General features: G+C 34.1%; 2 long non-coding RNA genes across 3 annotated transcripts; both read left to right on the top strand.

Moving 5' to 3' along the window:
- LOC110263927 lies at positions 6559-9294 on the top strand. Of its 2 annotated transcripts, none has more exons than XR_002349655.1 (2): positions 6559-8202; positions 8910-9294. It is a non-coding gene; the product is annotated as an uncharacterized LOC110263927 (long non-coding RNA). The 2 variants fall into 2 exon arrangements; XR_002349656.1 differs by having other exon boundaries at positions 6559-8222.
- Positions 15606-16860, top strand: LOC110263240. Its single transcript, XR_002348552.1, has 3 exons — positions 15606-15768; positions 15898-15973; positions 16526-16860. It is a non-coding gene; the product is annotated as an uncharacterized LOC110263240 (long non-coding RNA).

Genomic DNA, 23470 nt, shown 5'->3' with positions numbered 1-23470 from the left:
GTTCACATGTCTCATTTTGTCCTAATCTAAGTATATACTAAGATCAGAAATTTATTTTATTTTATTTCAATAAATGGTTAAATTTGACGTTCAAAATAAAAACAAAACTAAAATGCAATTACATAAACAAACAGACTTTACAAATTAATATTAATTAATAAATGTCTTTTAGCCAACATTCAACGTCCGTTTCTCTTTTCTTATAAATGTTTTTTTCCCTCTTAATCTTTATCTATCCGCTATTTTAATTTGTTAACAGAAAAATGTTAATGCCCGAATATACCTCTAAATTGATCTTTAAAAAATTAAATCGGATATTTTAATTTTTAACAAATTTTTATTTTTTAAAAGTTTTTAAAGTTAAAAAGATTGATCCTTTTGTCATTTTAAAAAAAGAGCTACTTATCTTATAGTGATATTTTTGAAAATTAATTATTTTATAATAAAATTTATTAAAAAATTATTTATCAAATATATATGCATATTAAAATTTGATTAAAAGTGACGAAAGAATCAATTTATTTGATAAAAATAATTCTTGAGAACTATTATTATAGAATAAGAGTTATATGACAAAAGAATATATCCCGCTAATAGCCTGTTGTATAGGCTTTTTGTAAAACGAAAAAAAAAAAAAATCATCCATCTATCTCTTTCAAAAGAATTCGCGGTGTGTCAAGTTTTAGTAAGGTTTTTTACTTTGCGTCGAATTAAATCACATGCTCAGTCTCTCGCATAGAAATTCCATCAATTTTTTACTTTAAGTTTTATTCTTGCAAGCGTATTCTATTATTTTCTAAACGCGATATTTAACGACTAAAATATCTAATTTAAAATTTTTTAGAGATTAATTTAAAATTTTACTTATTAATTTCCTGACAAAATGGAGTTTTCACCTTATAACATTAAAGAAGCTAGAAAAGTACAGAGAATAAAACAGAAAAAAATAACAATTTTGCAAGAGTAAAAGCTGATATGTTATGCAATCATATTCCAAAACATCGTTTGAGCAATATAATTAACTTTTGAATGAAGTCTAAAATTTTCCTGCTTTATTTGATAAGAGCTAGCATCGTCCGTAATATCATGTAAGTATATATGTGTGTCAATTTCTGAGTATTTAAAAGGATGACAAATTAGAGAATTTATGTCGTCCATATATTATATCTTATTTTGTTTAATTTCTTTATTATTTGTATGTTAGTTTGGTTTTATTGTCATGATGAGTAGATGGATGAAATAACACACTGTCTAATAATAATTAATATAAACATCTTAGGTTGTCCACTTGTGAGGTTGTTGATTGAAGTTCATGAACGTTAGACTCACATAAATAAAGCAATCTCTTAATCATTGATGGATGCGTTATCTTGCAAATTCTCCCAATTTCTGAATTTTACTCAATCCACTAGGAGCACGGATCATATTATAAGCATTGGTTAAAACTCCAAAAAAGGAAACTATATAATTATTAATAGGAAAAGTATCGGTAGATAATGAAAATATTAAATAATGTGAACAATGAATATATTAGTTGTTCAATTTAATAGGTATGCAGATGATTATATTGATTATTTTTAATTGGATAGTTATTTCTTTTGATTCGATTTATTTATGCACAGTTAACAATGGTTGGATGTTCAATTTACTAAGTGTACAGATGATTATCCTAATGTTAAAATTTAGGAGGTAATTTGGGAGTCAAATATTTTTTTTACTTTATTAAGTCAATTCTAGAGTCTATTGTTCACATTATTTATCTGGTTTGTTTTAATAGGAAGAGTAAATACTAAAGAAAGACTACCTAGATTTGGAATAATTAGTCATGGTGACAACATTTGTGTGTTATGTAATAGAGATGTTGAACATATTCACCATTTGTTTTTGGGTTGTGAGTTTACTTGGCAGGTGTGGTGTCGATGGCTTTCTGATTTCGGGAGATTGTGGTCTTTCCTGGGCTCACTAAAAGAACACTTCGAGAGTTGGACAGGCGTTGGAAACAGTAAGGAGGAGCGAAACAAATGGATAATATGCTTCTTCGTAGTTATTTGGAATGTTTGGTTAGAGAGGAACATGCGGATTTTTAACTCCAAAGAAGGTGGTCCAGAAGAGGTGTTTTAAAGATCTTTGAGCAGTTATAGAGAGTGGAGTAGTTTGGATCCCTTTTGTTGTTGATGGCAATGACGGAGATGACACCAAAAATAGTTTAATTTCCTTTGTTTTTATTTTCCTTTGTTATCTTGATTTCAGCTTTGGTTGTCGCTCCACTGTATTATGTTGAGTTCTCTTGTTCAAAAAAAAAAAAACTATTACAACTAAGGCTTAATTTGTTGTTCCAGTAGCTTAGATTATAATTATTAACTAAAATAAACCACTAACCCCATGGCTTCACTCTTTCTTTTCAATTCGTGCATTAAGCTTATGTATTGGATTAGGGTAATTTAGGTTCACTATTGAATGAACTCAATTAGCTAAATCAGTAATATTGTCTCCTATAAAGCGGTGGATTAATATGTAGGCCAAGTGATCTACCAAACACTTGCAGTTTAGCGCCTGTACGTATTTAGGTTAATATGTAGACCAAATCTAGACTTACCAAATAATTTATTTAGCCTATCAGACCTAAACTTTGAAAATATAGGGTGTATTTGGGTGTTATTAAATAGTAAGAGAAAGATGCTTTTAACAAAAAATATTTTTAAAAAAAAAAATTAATGTGTTTAGCAAATTTTTTTAAATAAAAATAAACACTAGAAAAATTTAAAGAATATTTTTTAGAAGAAAACACAATTCTCATCTTTTTTGTTTTTAAAAAAATTCATTTTTACTTTAAAAAAATGTTTTACCGTAACAAATAAACAAAAATATTTTTATATCGTTGTACTCAAATATAATTGATAAACAAAAAATATTTTTATATAAATATCTAAATATTAAATTATTTTTACCTTTTAAAAATATTTTAAAAGTAACACTTAAAAAAAATATTTTTTTTAAAAAAAACTCACTCAAACAAACTCATATATACATAGAGAATTTTATTATACAAATTAAAAGTGTAAAAATGAAGGTTTAAACTTATATCATTTGCAATATTTAAGTATTTTTATCACTAGACTATTTATATTTTTCAATGCCTTTAATCTTTTTTCTTTTGCTTGCTTATTTATTTATTTTTAAAAGATTTAATTATTTTGTTGATCCCTATAATTTTATCAAATTTTCAATTAAGTCTTTACATTAATTTTAATTTTGTAATTAGATCGTTCCTAGGTAAAAAATAGCAAAGTTAACTTTAATAAAAAATATTTATTCCGCAAATTGAAGGTATCAAGAATTAAGAATATAATTAGATCTTTGATCACATATTTTTTTAAAGAAATATTCTGTTAATTTTAATATTTTTGATATAAAAATGACCTAATTACAAAATTAAAAGTAATGCAGGGACCCAATTAAAAAAAAATATAAAGACTTAATTACAAATTTAATAAAACTATAAGGACCAACAGAATAATTAAATCTTTTTAAAATTATCAAACCTTTTAACAAAATTTAAAATAGACTAATAATTTGGGTCAATAAATTTTATTATAAATCTGATTTATTAAGAATGAAACTTGTTCGGTTTCCACCTTACTCCTATGTATTGATTTTAAAGTGTTTATATTACTTAAATGATAATGCTCTCAATTTACAAGAGGTTCTTACATTTCCTCAATCAAATTAAATAGATTTTCTCAATTAATCATTGTTAGAGTCTAATTGATCACAACAGCTATATTTGTACATTACATACAACTTGGATTTAAATATAATTAGCGGTTAATATATATTATTATTTGGAAGATGCTTTTGATATGATGTATATGTATATAAAATCATTGTTATTATTAAATGTATCTAATTATTTAATAAATAAGAAATTAGTTAAGATTATTATTGAAAAAAAACTTGAAAGCATAACAAAGTGAAAATATGAAAGAAGATTATATTATTGATGTATATGAACAATAAAAATCATGCTCTTAACTAGACAGAAGTATGACAGTAAAATTGAGAGAATAAAAACTACTAATAACAAACTCTAACAAACAGATACCCACAAGATTTTTAAGAATTGAATCTATAATTAACTATAACTAACTAACCTCTTTATTCTCAACTCCTCTAATGTCTCCCGCCCCTCTCAAACTTAGGAAAGTTGAATTACTCATTTTAAGTTTGCTGTGAAACTTGTCAAACAATCTTAGTGACACTGATTTTGTAAAAAGATCTGCAACCTAATCTTGTGCTGGTATATGCACTACAAATAGCTTTCTTTGATTCACCAATTTTCTAATAAAATGTATATCCAGCTCTATGTGCTTACGCTTACTATGAAAAATGGGATTTGTTGCCAATAACTATTGTATTGCCATCACCTCTGCTTGTGCTGAAGCAATCCATCTGTACTCAATCTCAGTGCTACTCCTGCTTACTTTGCTATGCTTTTGTGACTTCAAAGCCACTAAATTAGCTCCCAAATAAAATACAATAGCCAGCGATGCTTCTCCTATCATCTAAATCAACCCTTCAATCTGCATCTGCAAAATCAATAAGTCTAAAGTCACTATTTTTAGAGAACACTAATCCTTGTCCCAATGTACCTTTTATATATCTTAGTATGCATTTTACAACCTTTCATTATTCTACGGTTGGATCATGCATGAATTACGCGCACGCATAGGCTACGCGTACGCGTGACCGGAGCAACAGACACACGACGCGCACGCGTGGCTGACGCCTACGCGTGGTCAGTGAAAAGTCCAGCGACGCGTACACATGGTTGACGCGTGCGCGTGACAGAGCGTCACGTGCTGCATTAAGAGGCCTTGTTAACAGCACAGGACAAGTCTAGTCCGGTAGTTGTAAGGTATTGAAGAGCTCGATCTACCAATCAATATAATTTTGGATCTTCACAAGGTTCTAAGTCATGTTCAATCAATATAATTTTGGATCTTCACAAGGTTCTAAGTCATGTTTGTGCAGCTTCAAGGATGTGAACATTGGTGTTAGCATTAGCTTTGGCTTTGTGGATGCCATCCCCGATTTCTTTAGAATATTTTCTACATATTTTTTTTTGTGTGTGTGAGTAATACAGATCCATCATCCAAGTACTTGATCTCAATATCAAGGAAGAAATTCAATTTTCCTAAGTTTTTCAACGGAAAAATATTGTTCAATTTTGTGGTTTTCTTAATTTCAAATTGATTATTCCTTGTAATAACTATATCATCTACATGCACAAAAAGATAGGTTACAGAATTTGATTTATGTTTAATAAAGAGAGATGCATCTGACATGATGTTTTAAAAACCAAGCTTAAAAAGGATTGTCTTTAGAGTTAAGAACCAGGCTCTAGAAGCATGTTTTAACTCATAAAAGCTCTATTAAGCTTGCAAGTCTTATTAGTGTTCTTACTCTCATAGCCATGTTGTTGTTGCATGTAAATTTGTTCCTCAAACTTTCCATTTAGAAAAGTATTGTTGAAGTCAAATTGTCAAAGAGTCCATCCATTTGTTAGAGAAATAGTCAACATAATCCTTAGAGTATATGGTCAAATTACTAGACTACAAATTTCTTCATAATCAACTCCTTCCTTTTAGTGATATCCTTTATCTACAAGTTTGGATTTATACTTCATGATCTCTCCTTTCTGTTTCTTTTGATTGCATACACCTATTTGCAACAAGGACCTTATTTTCTTCGTCCATGGCAAACCTCTAATGTAGTGTATTAAGAGCTTGTGTTACAGTTCTTGGTGTATCCTGGTATAAATCAATTAGCATGAAAATAGTGTAAGTTTTTGGTTTTTATATGCCAGTCTTTGATCTTGTAATCATTAGATGATTATTTATAGATGGTGGCAGGAGAAAATTTCAATTTCACTAATAGAAATTGGTTGAGGATATTCTTGAGTCTCATGATTGATCTATGGTAATTGAGATAAAGATTCATCTTGTAATTGAGCATGGATAGGTGATGCTTCAGATTGCTCAACATTAAGAATAATTGGTGTTGGGGATATTTCATTTGCTGCAGAGGAGTTTTTTGTAACTATAGGAAAACTTGAGACACAAGCATCAGTAATTATCAAGAATGGAATCTATAACTAACTAACCTCTTTACTCTCAACTCCTATAATAATTATCATAAGTATTTTATTTTTAATATACTATATCAATCAGATGCACATGTACATTATTGTAATTTTTTCACATCATTAGCTGAATTTATTCACTTGTGTTATGATACAATTTTTTCAAAAATTTAAATTGATAAGAAGAATAACATGAATGATTATATTTTTAACATGTCTCTTTATGCAAGAATTTTTTTTGTTTGCATGATTTTTTCATAAGCTTTCTTTCTCTTATTATTAGTCTTATGTTGAAGTTCTTTTTTCTTATCAATAAAAATTGAACTCTAAATCTTTAGATTGTAGAAATTCTAATATCATATTATGATATCATTTCTTCTAAAACTTTAAATTTATAAAAAAAACCTGTTCTGTCAAGAATACTCCGAGTTATAGCTCGTCGTTATTGGAGATTGAATGCTTCTGCACTTCTTCGACAGTAAAGCTGGGTAATCCTCGGAACTCAAGCGCGGTCGTGGAACTTGCAAAAGCGACTCCAACGTCCAAGTCAATAATATATTTATATCTCGGATTAGTGTTTTATCTTCTAAGCCTTAAGCTCAACGCGTGTCGTTTCGGTAAGCAAGGGCAAGCTTGGTTTTGTTTTACTTTTTGGAATTCAAAAAGGGTGTGGAGCTCGTAATAAATTCTTGTACAGTTATTTTGAGAAGATCACCACCACCCATCACCATGATAAGTAAAAATTTTTCTAATCCAACCGTTAGTTTAATGGGAGATCGTGGAGTGGTGTTATTTGTTTTTTTATTACTGTTTTCGCTTTGGAAAGAGACAAATTGTCTACTGGACTTTGTTTGAAGCTGAAAAGGACATGACTTCAAAAGGTTAGTAGTTCTTTGTCTTTTTCTTTCGTTTCTTTTGGTGATGGCAAGAGATAAGGTGATGGAGGTTAAAAAAGAAGACATATACAATTGGGTGCATGTTGCTATAAAGCATCGTGCTTCGGCTTATAGTATTGCTGAGTCTTTGCATGAACTTAATTCTACAAGGTTGGTTAAAGATGGTTCAACTGTTGACGTGGAGCTGCTTCCCTATATAGCATTGAGAGGAGAAGAGACTGGGCGTACTTCTATTTGTATACCCCTTGTCTGACGGTGTTACATTTGAAGTTTCTATTTTCAGAATTTGAGTGCAATGTTTTGACGTAGCTCAACTGCGCCCCTTCTCAACTGCATCCAATTTCATGGGCTTTTTTACGAGCCTATGAGTGTTTGATGAAGTTTCTTGAGTTTCCTCCCTCACTAAACATCTTTTTCTCACTATTTCAATATAAAAGTGTGTGAAAAAGTCTCTGGGTCAACCTCAGTAGCTACCCTAGTAGTTCATTTTTTGTTTTATATAAATCTTCATTCAACAATTTTAAAGCTATGTTTGTAAAGTTTCGGTCATCAGAAACCGAATACCCTTTTTACCTAGATGATGAGTTAGTTGAAAAATTTCCTCTTTATTAGTTTTCAGAGCCGATGCAAATATTAGAAGCTAGGTGTTGTCCATTTATGAACTTTTGAAATTGGAAACAGATAAGGAGGCTTTTGGGGCCTATATAGGTAACTGAATGGTTTTGAGAATTTTGCTGCATAGTTTATTTTGTTTTGACATTGTATATTTGTTTGTTCTGTAGGCAAAAGAGTTCCAAACTTGACTACTTCTCGGTTACAATTGTTTTTGGTCCAGAAAAAAAAAGAGTGACAAAGATGGTGGTGTCTCTGGGGTGATTAAGGAAACAGGCGCTGATGCCGCTCAATCAAGCGCTCGGCCTATTCCATCGCCTAAAAGGAAAATGCTTGAGTCTGAGAAGTCTTTAGAGATTCTTTTCGAGGAGGAATTGGATGCTGGCACTGGTGGCAAGCATGTTTTTGAAAAGCAGAAAAAGTTACATGGCTTCATTGAGGAGGTGAACGCACAATCCTTGTGGAGTGAGCAGTTTCTAATAACAGAGCTTTCTGATAAGGTTGCCCAGTATGCTAGTGATGTGAGGATGGTGAAACTAGTTAGTAAAGAAGGTATAATGAAGTATATGCAAGTAAATTTTATTTGACTTTGTTTGCTTTTTTATTGGTCGTCTATTTTTTGTGTAGTCTAATGTGATCATTTATTTGTAGATAGTTGCATCAACAACTCCCACTTGCCACTCAACCATTATGCTTCCTAACATTAAGTGTGACAAATATTAATTATATAGTATACATTCAATTACATAATTTTATAAATATCTAATTTAATTTAATTTCGTATTCTCTATTTTCAAATTAATTATATTTTAATTATTTACCATTATTAATATAAATATAAATTTCATTAAAAATTTATTAATCTGCTTGATCTATTTCAATGCTAGTATTGTGATTAAGGTTATGTGTTTTAATGTTAGCGTTAAAATCTACTGATATTATAGTTAGATGATAGGCTTTGTGAATTAATTGTTACTTTTATTGTGTCAAATTAAGATACTATTGTTGTATTACTGATAAATTTTATGTTTTTTTATATTAGTTATTTTTAGAATTTGAGACTTGATTCTTTATACAATATTAGTGAAGATATATATTTCAAGTTTTAATTTTAAATTTTTAACTATTTTATATTTTTTATTTACGTAAGACCGATTTTACCGGTTCAACCAATGATTTATTGGTTGAACCAATAAACCAGTGAACCAGTAGCTTGATCGGTTCGATCACCGATTTGGTTCTGACAACTATGCATCCAGGATTCATGAGTTGGAGAACGATGTATTAGAGATGTTTTCTGCGGATTTTGATCGGGTTATGAGCCAAGTGGCTTCTTTTGCTCCCGAGTTTGACATCGGCAAGCTTATGTTACAAAGATCGTTGTTAATGGTGAACTCGTCGAGGACAAGGTTGGCGAAGTGGAGGATGAAAATGCTGCTCCGGTTGATAAAGACCTCTAGCTCCTTGAATTTGTATTGTTTTATTTTGAAACTTCTGTTTGAACTTTGTTAATGTTTGGACTATGACCGACCTTTTGAATATCGGTTTTTTGTTTGTTGAATTGAGATCGACTTGTGACGTCGGGGTTGAAAAATGTTAGATGTTTAGATGATATCTATTTTGATTATTTCAATGCGATTTCCAGCTTTTGATGTGTTGGTTTTTATGAAGTTGATAATGCGAAAATGGCATAGTTTTAATTGATAAGACCTTCAGCTGTGGAAGACGCAAGGTGATCAGCCTCGTTTAAACCTATCCGAGTAAAATCCATTGTGTGAAAAAACCTCGTGATCAGAAAAAAGGTACCTCTCAATCTCGTCGTTTACAAAAAAATTAACTACAATATAACTTCAAAGAGGATATGTTCTAGGTGTTGGGTAACTCAGTTCCAGCCAGTGTCTCTAAGAAATAGGCTCTTTTCCCATGAACCTTTGACATTCTAAAAAGGCCTTCTCAGGTTCCAGCCAATGTTCTATGTCTTGGAGGTTTTCGAACTTCTTCAAAATTTTAAAGTACTAGGTCTCCTTGTTGTAGTACTCTTGGCCGAACTTTCTTGTTAAACTTTTGTTGTATGAAAAGTTGCATAGATTGTTGTTGAAGCTTGGCTAAGTCATGTTCTTCATCTAGTGTGTCGAGCTCGGTTAATCGTGCTTTTGTATTGGTCGTGTCATTCAAGATCTCAGATCGTAGTGATCCTTGGGAGATCTCTACTAGCATCATTGAGTCTGCACCGTATACTAGCCGGAACGCGTTTCTATAGTTGATGATTGTGGTGTTATGTTATAACTCCACAAGATTTTGAGAAAAATTCCAGCCCTACATCCTTTGGCATCTATTAATTTTTTCTTAAAGCCTGCAAAATAATTTTGTTAGCTGCCTCTGCAAGCCCGTTTCTTTGCGGGTGCTATACAGAGGAAAAATGGTGTTTGATGCAAAGGTTCGTTAAAAAGGATACAATCTTTCTATTAGTAAACTACCGACCATTGTCGGAAATAATTTCCCTAGGCAAACCATGTCTACATATGAGAAATTTCCATATAAAAGAGCATACCTTATCAGAAGTTACTTTTGTGAGAGGTTGTACTTCTATCCATTTTGTAAAATAATATATTGCTACCAACAAAAACTTTACCTGGCCTGCCGACACTGGAAATGGTCCGAGAATATCAATCCCCCATTTGTGAAAAGGCCATCCGAGCTCGGAAGAATGCAACAGCTCGGCTAGGCTATGAATAATAGGCGCACATTTTTGGCAATTGTCGCATCGCTGTACCTTGTCCATGCAATCCCTTCTTAACGTTGGCCAATAGTATCTAGCTCATAAGAGCTTTGAAGCTAGGCTTCAGCCTCCTATATGTGTGCCGCAGATACCTTCATGGATTTCGGTCATTGCCAAATCTGCTTTTGAGGGTCCGAGGCACTTGAGCAATAGTTTGGAGAATTCTCGTTTATACAAGTCATTTCCCATAATGGTATAATAACTCGCTTTCTTCCTGAACAACTTTGGTTGTTCATTAGAGGGTATATCTCCAGCTCTCAAATATTTTATGTATGGGCTTCTCCAATCTATTTTCTGTGATGCACTTAAAACAACTTTGTTATATATGCTTGGCTCATTAAGAGTTAGTTGTGATAAAATGTTTGTGGAATCATGTGTTCTGGAAGTAGCCAACATAGATAAGATATTTGCTCTGCTATTTTGGTCTCTAGGTATATGTGATATTTCAAAATATTAGAAATATTGTATAAGATCTTTTACTATATTCATATATCGTTCTAAGAGGGGATCTCGTGCCTGGAAATGACTGCTTACCTGTTGGACGACGAGAAGGAAATAGTAGTATACCTTCAAATTTTTAATGTTTACCTCTTTTTCAAGTCGTAGTCTGGCCAACAGAGCTTCATATTCAGACTGATTGTTGCTTGTCTGGAATAAAAACAGACAGATTCCTCGGTGTACACACCGTTGTTGTCCTTGAGTAGGATTCTAGCTCTGCATTCTTCCTCGTTGGAGGCTCCGTCTACGTATAGCTCCCACTCTGGGAGCATTCTTTATGTAGTGGTAAATTCGGATATAAAGTTGGCCAGTATTTGAGCTTTCAATGATCCTCGTGATTGATAGGAGATGTCAAACTCTGAAAGTTTGACCGACCACTTAGTGAGTCTACTTGCTAGATCTGGTCGTGCTAGTATTTGACCCAATAGTTGGCTTGTCCGAACTATAATTTGATGATTCTGGAAGTAATGCCGCAATGGTCGAGCTATGATTATCAAGGCAAATGCTAGTTGGGTCTTGTAGCACCTTGTTGACAAAATAAATTGGATCTTGTTCTTTACCTGTTTTCGTGACAAGTACAAAACTAACTGCTGAGCTGAAATTGAAAGATATAAGTAAAGAGGTTTACCGTGTTGGGGTTTGTGGAGAACAAGTGACGAGTTGAGAAAATTTTTGAATTTAGTGAATGCTTGCTCGCACTTTCGATCCATGTGAATTCTTTAGCCTTTTTAAGGCTATTAAAGAAGTGATATGACCTTGCAGCGGCCGCGGGCAAAAATCTTGACAGGGATGCTAGGCGGCCAGTGAGTTGTTGTACTTTTTTAATTGTTCGAGTTGATTGCATCTATATGACGGCTTGACATTTGTCAGGATTCGCCTCTATTCCTCGATGTGTTAGCATAAAACTGAGGAATTTTCTGCCGTTCACTCCGAATGCACAATTTTCTGGATTTAGCCTCATATTATATTTCCGAAGTTGCTAAAAAACTTCATGGAGATCGGCTTGGTGATCTTCTTCCGAGCTTGCTTTTCTACCATGTCATCAATGTAAACTTTGATAATCTGACCAACTTGGTCTTTGAAGACCTTGTCCATCAGCCTTTGATATGTAGCATTTGCATTTTTAAGTTCAAAGGACATTACCTCATAACAAAAATTACCATGGTCAGTTATGAATGCAGTCTTGTCTTAATTTTCTGGATGCATTAGTATCTTATTATAGCCGAAGTTAGCGTCCATAAAGCTTAACACCTCAAAGTCTGAGGTGCTATCTACCAATTTATCAATGCTCAGCAATAGATATCAGCCCTTGGGACATGTTTTATTCAAGTCGATAAAGTCCACGCACATGCGCCATTTTCCTGAACTCTTTTTACCATTACCACATTTGCCAACCATGATGAAAATCTAATTTTTCAAATGAATCTTGCATCAAGCAATTTTTGAGTTTCTTCTATAACTGCGTCTCTTCATTTTGTTCCTAAGTTTTGCTTTTTTTGACGCACTGATCGGACATTAGGGTTGATTACAAGTTTATGGCATATGTTATTTGGGTTGATTCCAGGAATATTCGCTAGTGTATGTTCATGCGAAAAGGTCAGCGTTTGATCTGTTCAACTTGGTGATGTTTTGCTCGTTTTCTGCAGAAAAAGCATATCCAATGTTAATGTATTGGTGTTTGAGTTCGGTGAGTTGAACCTTACTTAGTTCGTCTGTTGGGGTAGGTCGGCTGGAGATGTTATCTCAGGGATCCAGTTCGGCCAGGGCCGGGGTGTCCTCTATGTTGTAGACAGAGTTAACCCGTTGAATGATTTTTGTTCACAGTGGTCTTGGTCTCAATTTCAAGCCTACATTATAGCATTGTCGTGTGTCCTTATGGTCAACATGCACTGTTGGGACAATGTTATCCTGTCCATGAAACTTTATGCACAAGTAAACTGTAGAAACAATAGCTCCAAAAAAGTTAAGGGATGGTCATCCCAAAATATTATTATAAGGACTGGCACAATCAACTACTAGAAATTGAATATCTAGGATTTTTGAGCATGGTTGCTCCCCTAGTGTTGTTCTTAACCATACGTAACATGTCACGGGTATCGTTTCTCCAGAGAAGCCTACTGATTCTCCAATTGAAGGTTGTAGAGCTTTTTTGCTGAGTTGCATTTTTTGAAAAGTTAGGTAGAACAAAACATTAGCACTACTCCCTGGATCAAGTAAAACTTTTCTGATTGTTAGGTCTCCTATGTTTACTGAGATCACAACAGGGTCGTCTAAGTTCGGGCATTGGGTCTTGAAGTCAGATGCATCGAAAGAAATGTGTTCTGTGGGGAGTGAGACTTGTTGCATCTTTTAAGATCCTTCCATGGTCAGCATGGTTCAATAACTTCATTTTTTGACCTTGCTGATGATTCCTCCTCCTAGAAAACCTCCCAAGATATAGTTAATAACTCCCCTTGATGTGGGAAGTTCGGGTGGGGCATGTCAAGCTCCTTTATCTTTAGGTGTTGAGTTGTAATTTCATTGGTCTGTTGTCAGACTCAACATTTCTTTTTTACTTCTACTATTGAGATATTTATCTAGCAGCCCCTGTCTTGCCAATATTTCTAATAAGTCCTTGGCTACGACAGATTCGTCAGTGGTGTGATCGAACTTCTGATGGAATGCACAATGTTTACTTTTATCCACATATTTCTGGTCTTGATAAGTAATTGCTTTTCTAGGTGGTTTTATGAGGTTAGTGTGGAGAATTTTCTTTATTATGTCTTCCTCTTTGTGTTAAACTTTGTGTAGGAATCAAACTTCAGCGTCAATCTAAAAGGTTTCTTTTGTTCTCTCGTCTGGCTTGGTCTTCCCTATCTATCCTCTTCTTTTTGGGGTGTTTGTTTTTCGGCTTTCCTAGCTTCTCTCAATTCTTCAATTTCTATCTATCCTAATGCTTTGTCCCTGAACTCGCGAATGTTTTAGGTTTGGTTATTGCAATAGTCTTTTGGAATCTTCCTGGACGTAAGCCACTCTTCAATGTATGTAAGTGTACGTCTGGACTGAGATTGGAAATTTTTATTGCAACTGTGGCAAATCTTGTCATGTAGTCCTTTAGGCTTTCTTACTGACCTTGTTTGATAGTGCTGAAAAAATCAGAGTCATGAACGTAGATCTTCGAGGCAGCAAAATGGTTGACAAACAGATCGGCAAACTCGTCAAAACTAGAAATTGAATCTGCAATGCAAGGAGACCAGAAAATCATAATAAAGCAGCTCTGTCCAAAAAAGTCGAAAAAGAATGACATAAAATCGGGTCAGAAGCGCCATTTAGAAATATCATAGATTCAAATTTAGTAACGTGTATTTTAGGCTCACCAGAACCCTCATGTGATTTCAACGTGGTTGGGAGTGTAAAATTCTTCGACATCTGGAAGTTCATTATCTCTACAGAAAAAGGATTTGTTCTTTTCTTTGTGGAATTCGGGGAGGTAACCTCCATCACCATGTTTGTCTCAGAGTGATGCTCGTCCTCAGGGTTCTCCTTGCTCGCATTCTTTCTGTCACCTTCCTCCCTATCTATTTGGCCCGCAAGGAGTTCGGACATCTTTCTCACTCTTTGGAGGGTAGCATTCATAGGTACTAATTCAGCATGAGTGGGAGGAAGTTGTGGCAATGAATCGTTGGCCATGCTTTGGATCCTGCAAAAAGGAGACGAAACAAACAAAGGAAAAAAGGATTGTGGGGTGACGTTAGATTTTCGGGTCCTACGGTGCGCACCAAATGTTCTGTCAAGAATACTCCGAGTTATAGCTCGTTGCTGCTGGAGGTTGAATGCTTCCGCACTTCTTGAACAATAAAACTGGGTAATCCTTGGAGCTCGAGCACGGTCGTGAAACCTGCAAAAAAGACTCTGATGTCCAAGTCAATAATATATTTATTAAAGTGTAAAACAGAAACGAAAGTACTAGAGTTGTCAGTTGTGTTCTCGATCTATCCCTTTTGTTCAGCTCATGCGTCTATTTATTATTACTAAGGGTAATCGAACTCTCACTGCTATCTTCGATCTTTGGGATGAGTCCGAGATATTTTGGAGGGGGAGCGTTTTTGTAGTGGATCGTTATTTATTTTAAAAATGTTAAAAAAAAAATTTGAGGTATAACAACCTTATCTATCCGAAGTATATAGATTATGGAACAAAATTCAAAAATAATTATATCTTTAATAAATTGGTTAAAAAAACTTTGATGGACAAGCAAAGCTAAGCTAAGCAGGATAATAATTATTCAAGTTCATGGTATGGCATATATAGCATAAGATCCAAACATATGCATGTTTTACTATCCTTATTACAAATATCCTATAAAAAGGAACAAAAACATATCATTGATATATATAGATAATGAACCTCTAAACCTTATAATTACAAATTGCTTCAATACTGCTCATATGTTTCCTCTTATGTCGTAGTCATCATCAAATAAATTGAAAGATTATTGTCGTGAGTCGTTAGTTGTTAGGCTTAGGCATGCTAAATATATTGATTAATTAATTAAACCTTTCATGTACACACAACAACTAATACCAGAGACACGTGAATTATAGGTAGGTCAAATGTCTTCATCAAATAAAATTGATCAAAGAATGACACAGATATTTTTGAACCATGTGTTAATATATTTCAAAAGCTTGATCAATTACTGAAACTTTGAGTCCTAATAATTAGCTACTCTGCACCCCCTACCCACCACTTCCTTTTCTTCCTCTTTCATTCAAAGGGAATCTTATATCAATTCCAGCATCATTTTCTTAAGAGTCACATGAAATAGACGCCTAATTAGGCCTTTAATACTCTACGATACGGTAAGCATATTTTGTGGTTATTGCCATATCTTCTTTTAATGTATGCATGCACGCATGCATGTAATACTGGATTTCGATGTCATATATATAAGCATATTTAATAAGTTCTTATTTGATAATTATTTGAAGATCAAAATATATGCGATAAAAGGGAGAAGAAATCTTGCACTGTTTGGAAGGTTGTCGCCACTATTAGTCTTGTAAGGTAGAATTAAGGTTACTTAATCTCAACTCTAATAGGACTTGTAAATTGATAATAAAATATGATAAAAGATTAATAGAAAGAAAAAATGGCTAACATTATAATTTTTTGGCGACTTAAAGTTTAATATTATAGTTCTTCAAAAACTTAATTACTTGATATTTTTTTAGAAGGTAAAGTATGATTTATGTTCCTAATTTTTAAAAATTTTTAAAATTATTCTCAATATTTAATTTGATTCAATTTTATTTTTAATGTTTAAAAAAGTTTCAATTTTATCCTTATTGTCAANTCTAACAGTACGGCTAAGTATTCTTTAAATTTATTATTTAAACAGCCTTTTATTAAACTAATTTAAAAAAAATTAAAACAAATACATTCAAATAGATTTAATGATTTTTAATTTAAAATACAAATTTATCAGTTTGAGTAAAACTAAATTCAACAATTCAATTTTAAATCTTCTAAATCCTAACACATCCAAACCCCCCTCCTTAAATATCTCAAAACACATATTTCACTCTATTAAACCTTTTAACCACTCGTAAAATCTAGATCTGCAACGTCTCATACTCTTCCTCCGTCCCATGCTCCTTCCATCTTCACGGCGCTCCGATCCTCTGCCGGTGTTTGGATGTATAACGCGCTCTTTGTCTTTTCTGTCTCCTCTAGTAAAAGATTATGTCTTTCTAATATATGTTTTTATTTGTATTTGAGTGAGAAAGCTTCATTCTTGTAAGAATGACTTTGAGGCTATCATAGCTAAATAAACATAATAACTACTATATATCTTCACATCCATTTTTTTTTATGATTTTTGATAATTTTAGATGTGTTTATAAAATATTTAGTTTTTTATTTGTTATTTTAGATGTGTTTATTTAATTTTACCAAAGAAATTTATATCAAAGCTTGGAGCCGCCGTCACCGTCGGGAATCAGAACCAGAGAGAGAGAGAGAGCTCGCGAGGGAGAGAGGAGACGCGAGCTCTGCCACTTCACATCCTCGTCGCTGCTCCTCGCTGCTGCACCTCACCGATTATGCTTTGGCTTCTGATTCTGCTTCTGCATCTGCTTCTGTGTCTGCTTCTGTTTCTCCATCTGCTTCTGATTCTGATTTTGATTTGTTATTTTTTTTATTTTATTGTTGTTGTGCTTCTGATTCTGATCATGCTTCTGTGTAGATTTTGTTGTTGAATTTGATGTTGTCGTTTCTAAATTTGAATAATGTGTTATTGTTGGAGTTGAATATTGTGTTCTTGAATCTGATTATTGGTATTTGGTGGGAGTAAGAGAGGTGGTAGTGGTGGTAAAGGTGGTGGTTGTGGAAGCTATTTTTGTCCGCAAAAAGTCAAAAGGATGATTTTAATACCAAATGAAACGTCAATGATGATTTTAAATCCAAAATAACGTTGGGGACGAATTTGATTTTGACCCTAAACCTTAAGTACCAAAACAGTACTTATCCCTTTATTTATTATTTATTATTTTGGATGTGTCTTGAATATAATGAAAAATTATACCATAAATCAAATCACTTTTTTCAAAAGACACCACTAAAAAACTATAAATAACGCTTTTCCGGCCTCTTGTGATAAAAAAAATCTATCTTTTTAAATTTATGTGTCTGTTTGTATTTGAAGGAGAAAGCTTCATTCTTATAAAAATGATTTTGAAACTATCATAACTAAATAAATATAGTAACATTTATCTTTACGCTTGATAATATCTATCTTTTTATAATTTTTTTATAATTTTAGATGTATTTAAAAAATATTTGGTTTGTTATTTGTTATTTTAGATGTAATGTGTTTACTTAATTTTACTAAAAAAAGTTATATTATATGTATTTTTTATTTTCATCCAATATTTTTTTTCCAAATATAGTAGGTTATATTTCATTAATTATTGAAAAATAAAATGCAAAGATGTCCAAAAGCACGACAACATAATAAAAGGTGGGGATTTTCCCAAAACACTACACTGAAGGTATTCATCTAACGGTGCGTGGTCGAAAAACGAAGAAAAATCTTAAAGAAGGAAGAATGATAAATCAAATTGAATGAAACTAAGAGTTTCCCTCATGGAGAAGACGACCTAAACTGGGAGTTATTTGGATTTCACGGAACAACTTGATAGAGCTTGCTAGAATGGCAGACGACATTGAAGTAGAACCTTCAAAAATCAACTGGTTGCGAGCTTTCCAGCAGTTCCAGCAAATGATGGCAAGCAATTGAGGATTACGATCAGCATTCTTCAACAGGTTAAGCATCTCTGTTGATGCAGTCCACCATGTCCAACAGTCGTTAGGACTCTAAGGGGGAAACAATCGGTCAAACAATGAGTGACTGTTTCTATTGCTTCATGACAGCAGGGGCATATTGGTGATATAGATGGGATGCGGTGATGAATCTGAGCAAGCACCAGAAGCCAGCCATGGAGAGCTTTCCAGATAAATAGCTTAATTTTGTGAGGTAGGTTCAACTTCCGTAGATCAATCCATGACTTTTTCTGCTGCATATAATTAGGGCAAAGCTCCAAAGGTAGATAGTAAAATAAATAGCCAATTCTGTAACCTGAAACTGTATCATATTGCTTGGATTTGTTCAAATCCCATTGTAATTTGTCCCTACTCTACTGAATTTTAACTGACAAAATCCTGTTTGCAACGTCTTGGGGAAATAATTCTTGAATGAGATTTTGATTCCAATTCCTATCTTCAGTAATTAGATCTTTAACTCTTGAAACCAACTCAGAAATAGCCTGTCTATTTGGCATGTCAGAAATCATTAAAGGATACGGAGGAGGCAGCCAAGGATCCTCAAATGTTCGGATATTCTCTCTAGTACCCACAGCCCAATTAAGACCTTTTTCAATAATCTTTCATCCTTCCAGTATACTCCTCCATCCCCAAGAAGGTAAGACTCCAATTTCTGCTGTTATAGCATTACCATTGCTAAAGTATTTACCTCTTAGGATTTTGGATAATAGGGAAGTAGGCTGTGTTACGAGCCGCCAAAACTGTTTCTCTAAAAGCGCCAGATTTTGGATTCTGAGATCTTTAAATCCAAGTCCTCATTCTCTTCGTGGGCGAGTCATAGTGTCCCAGCTAATCCAAGCCATCCGCCTTTCAGAACCTTTTTGTCTCCACCAGAACTGAGAAAGTTGAGAGTGAATTTCCGAAATTAAACCATCAGGCAACTTGAAGCAAGACAATGTATAAATAGGAATAGCTTCTCCCACTACCTTAAGCAATACATGTCTACCACCTGATGATAGAAGATTGCGATTCCACCATTGGATTCTTTTACGAACCTTCTCTTTGATCATACTAAAAGAAGCTTTTTTTTTTCGATTTAGAGACTGTAGAAGGCAAACCAAGGTATTTATTCTGAGCCCAATATGATTAATATTCATAGAGTTAGCCAGTAGTGTATGTAAAAACTGAGCTTAATTAATCGTTTAATTACGTAATTAATATTGCCCAAAATAGAGTCCGAAAATTTAGAATGAGAATTTGAGGATTTAAATGTGATTTTTGGACTCAGTATGTTTTTCTGAGTAAGAAAATGTGTTTTTTGCGAAAAATCGTGAAAAATCGCGAACTGGTTGAACCAGTTTAAGTCTGCCTAGTACTACGCGAGAAAAAGTGAAAACAGTAAAAAATCTTAAAAAAATATTAGAAGTCGAAAACTGGGCGTTAATTTTAAAGATTTGGCCCGAAGTTGGGCCAAACGGGATAAAAACGCTAATGGATTAGACCGGGCCCAAGTTGGGCCCAAGCCCAACATATGTAAACACTTAAGTGAACCCTTTTCACTCTTATAAACACCCACACTCAGCAGAAAACAAAAGAGTGAAGAGGAAGAAGAAAACACTATTATCACCATCTTCACGAGCTCATATCTTGAGCTATAGAGCTCCGATCGCGGTACCGTTTGCGGCTACGCGTTCCTTGTGAAGAGTTCTACAAAGCCCATCCAAGAAATGGGTGAGGTAACAATGAAATCTTCTCAGTTCTTCTCTTCAAAATTTTGAAAATCTAGGACTTTTGATTAAGTTTGTGATTTTGGGTGTTTAGGTACACTTTAACCTTTGGTTAGCATTGGATTTGACATCCAAAATTGTTGGGTAAGGTAAGGTCTCTTGAAACCTTGTGAGATTATGATTAATTTGAGTCCTAGGTTGATTAGTGATGATTTATGTGTATTATAGCTTGATTATTGTGAGTTTGGAAGCCTTTGGAGCTTGTTGGAGTGATTGGAAGCTTGCTTGTGGTGGAAAGCTTGAGTTGAGCTCAATTTGGGGTTTTGGTTCATATAGGGAATCGGCCAAGATATGATTTCGGTTTTCTCTATGTAGTATATAATATTCATGGACACTTAGGCTAGTGACCCATAGGAAAGGTTTGGATTTATGTGGTTGTTGATGATGGTTGATTGGTAATGTATGTTGAATTGATATTGTAATGTTGAGAAATAATGATGTTGAGGAATGATTCTTGATGACTTTGAATGATTGTATATTGTTGCTGGATATTGATATAAAACATGAATGAGGTTGATGATGAGAATTGATAGTGGTAAGATGATTTTTGGTGAATGTGTTGGTGGAGGATTGACTTTGGTGTCATATATTTGAGGTTTGATGGTTGAGAATGGTGTAATATGTTATAAAGGTAGACTTTGATGGAAAATGGAGTTTGGAAAGGTTTTATTTGGTTTTGGTTGGTTTGAGTTATGAAAATGAGGAAATTGGTAAATTGTGAAATTTTGGTAAAAGTTAACTTTTGGTGAACTTTGTTTGATCATAACTTATATCTCAGTTTTCAAAATTGGTTGAAATTTATTTGAAATTAAAGCTTATTGAAAACTCTTCAAATCGATATAAAGTTTGTAAAATTTAGATTTTTGTAGAGGAAGTTATGATCATTCAAAGATTGGTATCAAAATCTGAAATTTTTGCAAAGTTGCAGAATTTTGTGATTTCTGGTATGTGCGCAGGCAAAACCTTGCGAAATTTTAAACCTGTGCGTACGCACAGGCAGGGAAGGGCTTTCTGTTTACAGCGCTAGCACAACTGGTGCGTGCACATACCCAATGAGGATTTACAACCTGTGCGCATGCACAAGTTGGGAAGGGGAGTCTGTTGAGGGCGCTAGCACACCTTGTGCGAGCGAACACACCTTGCAAAATTTGGTACCTATGCGTACGCATACCTCTGTGCGTACGCACACATTTTAAAAATCTCTTTGGGCGTGCGCACGCACACCCCTATGCATACGCACACGCCCTGTTTCTTAAACTTAAACTTTGTTTTCAACTATTTCACCTTCCCAACAAGATTGTAAGCTTCTATGACACCATTTTAATACTTTTGGGCTTAATTTTGAGTATGAGAACATGGGAAATAACTTAAGAGTTTTAGTTGATATTATTATGAAAAATTAGCAAACGGAGGCTTAGGTTTCGGGTGTATTGAGGATGGGTTTGATGGCGTGTAAAGAATGATTGGTATATGAGATGAGAACTGATGAACTGTTGAGTTCGGAATGGAAATGTGAATTGACAGTAGTGAGATGAGTCGAGGACTCGGAATGAAAATGTTAATGTGACAGTGGTTGAGATGAGTCGAGGACTCGAATGTGCAATGATGAATCATTGATGTATTGAAAATGTTTTCTGAAAAACCACTGAACTACTATTTTATACTGAGATTATGAGACGCTATGCGTCCCACAGGAACGGTGGTTAATCCCGTCTGTCAAGGTAGCGGCGGCGGCGTAAGGACGGTGGTTAATCCCGCTTACGTTGAGATGTGAGGTCTGAGGCAAGAGTATCCCACTCACATCCCTTCGGATCAATAGAGTGTGCAGGCACAAAATCTTGGACGGTGATCCGAGCACCATATCTCGGGGGTTCCCAAATGATGATTCTGAAGGGCGACATCTCCATGGGGATGTGTCGGGTTGGCAGCTGAACCGACAATGTGATATCACAGCCAGTAAGACAGGCATTCATCATGTGCATTTTCTATCTTTTTGTTTGCTTTGCCGACTTGTAATTGTATGCCTAATCGAATAACATGCCTATTTACTTACTTAAATTACTTGCCTTGTATGCTTCTACTTGTGTTTTACTTGCATTGTAATTAATTGTGATTTCTACTGGGATTGAGGAGGTTCGGAAGGCGGTGGCGATGGGATCGCTTGGAAGATAGGTTGGTGAAGGCTGTGGGACAGCGGTGTTTGGTTAGAATAGAAATCCCCTAAGATAGAGTACCCTGTTTATTTATGTTACGATTTATATGATTATGCTTTATTGTTCTAGTATGCCTTAAGATTGAATCTTGTGATGGATATGAAGTCTAGGATTACCTTTGGCGTGCCGGGGTCTTATATCCTACATCACTGGACACTGTTACCATACTGAGAACCTCCGGCTCTCATACCATATTTTTGTCGTATTTTTCAGATGCTGGTCGCAACCCACCTCGATAAGTTGCTGGGATGGTGACAGAACTGGAGGATCCTGTTACTTTTGGAGTCTTTTGATTTATTTTGTTACATATCTCTCACTCTTGTATTTTACTTTTGCCTAGAGGCTTGTATTGAGAGAGAAACACCTGTATAAGCTATTTTTAAACTGTTTGGTTTCTGTATGTCTGTATGTGGCTAGCCGGCTTAAACTCCACGAGCCGTGGCTAGATTCTCATGATATTATACTATTATCTTTTGCTATATTATACCTATATCTTGTGCTTTAAGTTAGAAGTTTCGTTAGTACGTTTTGCGCTTTTCAAATCCTATTTTGAACTATATTTTTCATCGGGCTTCTAGATTATATTATTTCTTCTATATATTATATGCATGAGCTTAGAACTGTCGTAACCTTTGATTAACATTTGCTTTACGACGCGAAGTAAGGCTTAGGGTAATTAGGGTGTTACAGTGTACGAGTAGTGGAGGGAGTGTTGTGGCTAAAGAATACAGCAGATTTATTAAGATTTACCCTCTGGCCAGTGATGCTTTCATAAGAATTTAATAAATACAGGATGTTTAAACATGCTTCAGGATTAGCCTTACAGAATAAGATGGAATCATCAGCAAAGAGGAGGTGGTTGACCTTGGGACATCGCCTATGTATCCGAAAACCCTGATTAGTCTATTTTGTTCTGCCTTGTGTAGCAAGAAGGAGAGACCTTCTGCACAGAAAAGAAAAAGATAGGGAGATGGATGATCTCCTTGTCGAATACTTCTATTTGGTTTCAAGAAACCATAGGGTTGTCCTTCCACAATAACAGAATAAAAAATAATTGTCACTAATTTTCAAATCCACATGATCCACCGGGAGTCAAAACCAAAGTTCTCCAATATAAACTAATGAAAATGCCATTCCATCCTGTCATATGGCTTACTCATATCTAATTTTAGTGCCATTTCATTTTAGAGTCCCCTTTTTTTGTTCTTCAAGTAATGCATACCCTCGTGAGCAATTAGGCG

Source organism: Arachis ipaensis, chromosome B06 (genome assembly GCF_000816755.2).
Source record: "Arachis ipaensis cultivar K30076 chromosome B06, Araip1.1, whole genome shotgun sequence".
NCBI classification, from domain to species: domain Eukaryota; kingdom Viridiplantae; phylum Streptophyta; class Magnoliopsida; order Fabales; family Fabaceae; genus Arachis; species Arachis ipaensis.
The sequence above is the reverse complement of the archived record's forward strand: the minus strand, read 5'-3'. Positions and strand labels throughout refer to the sequence as shown.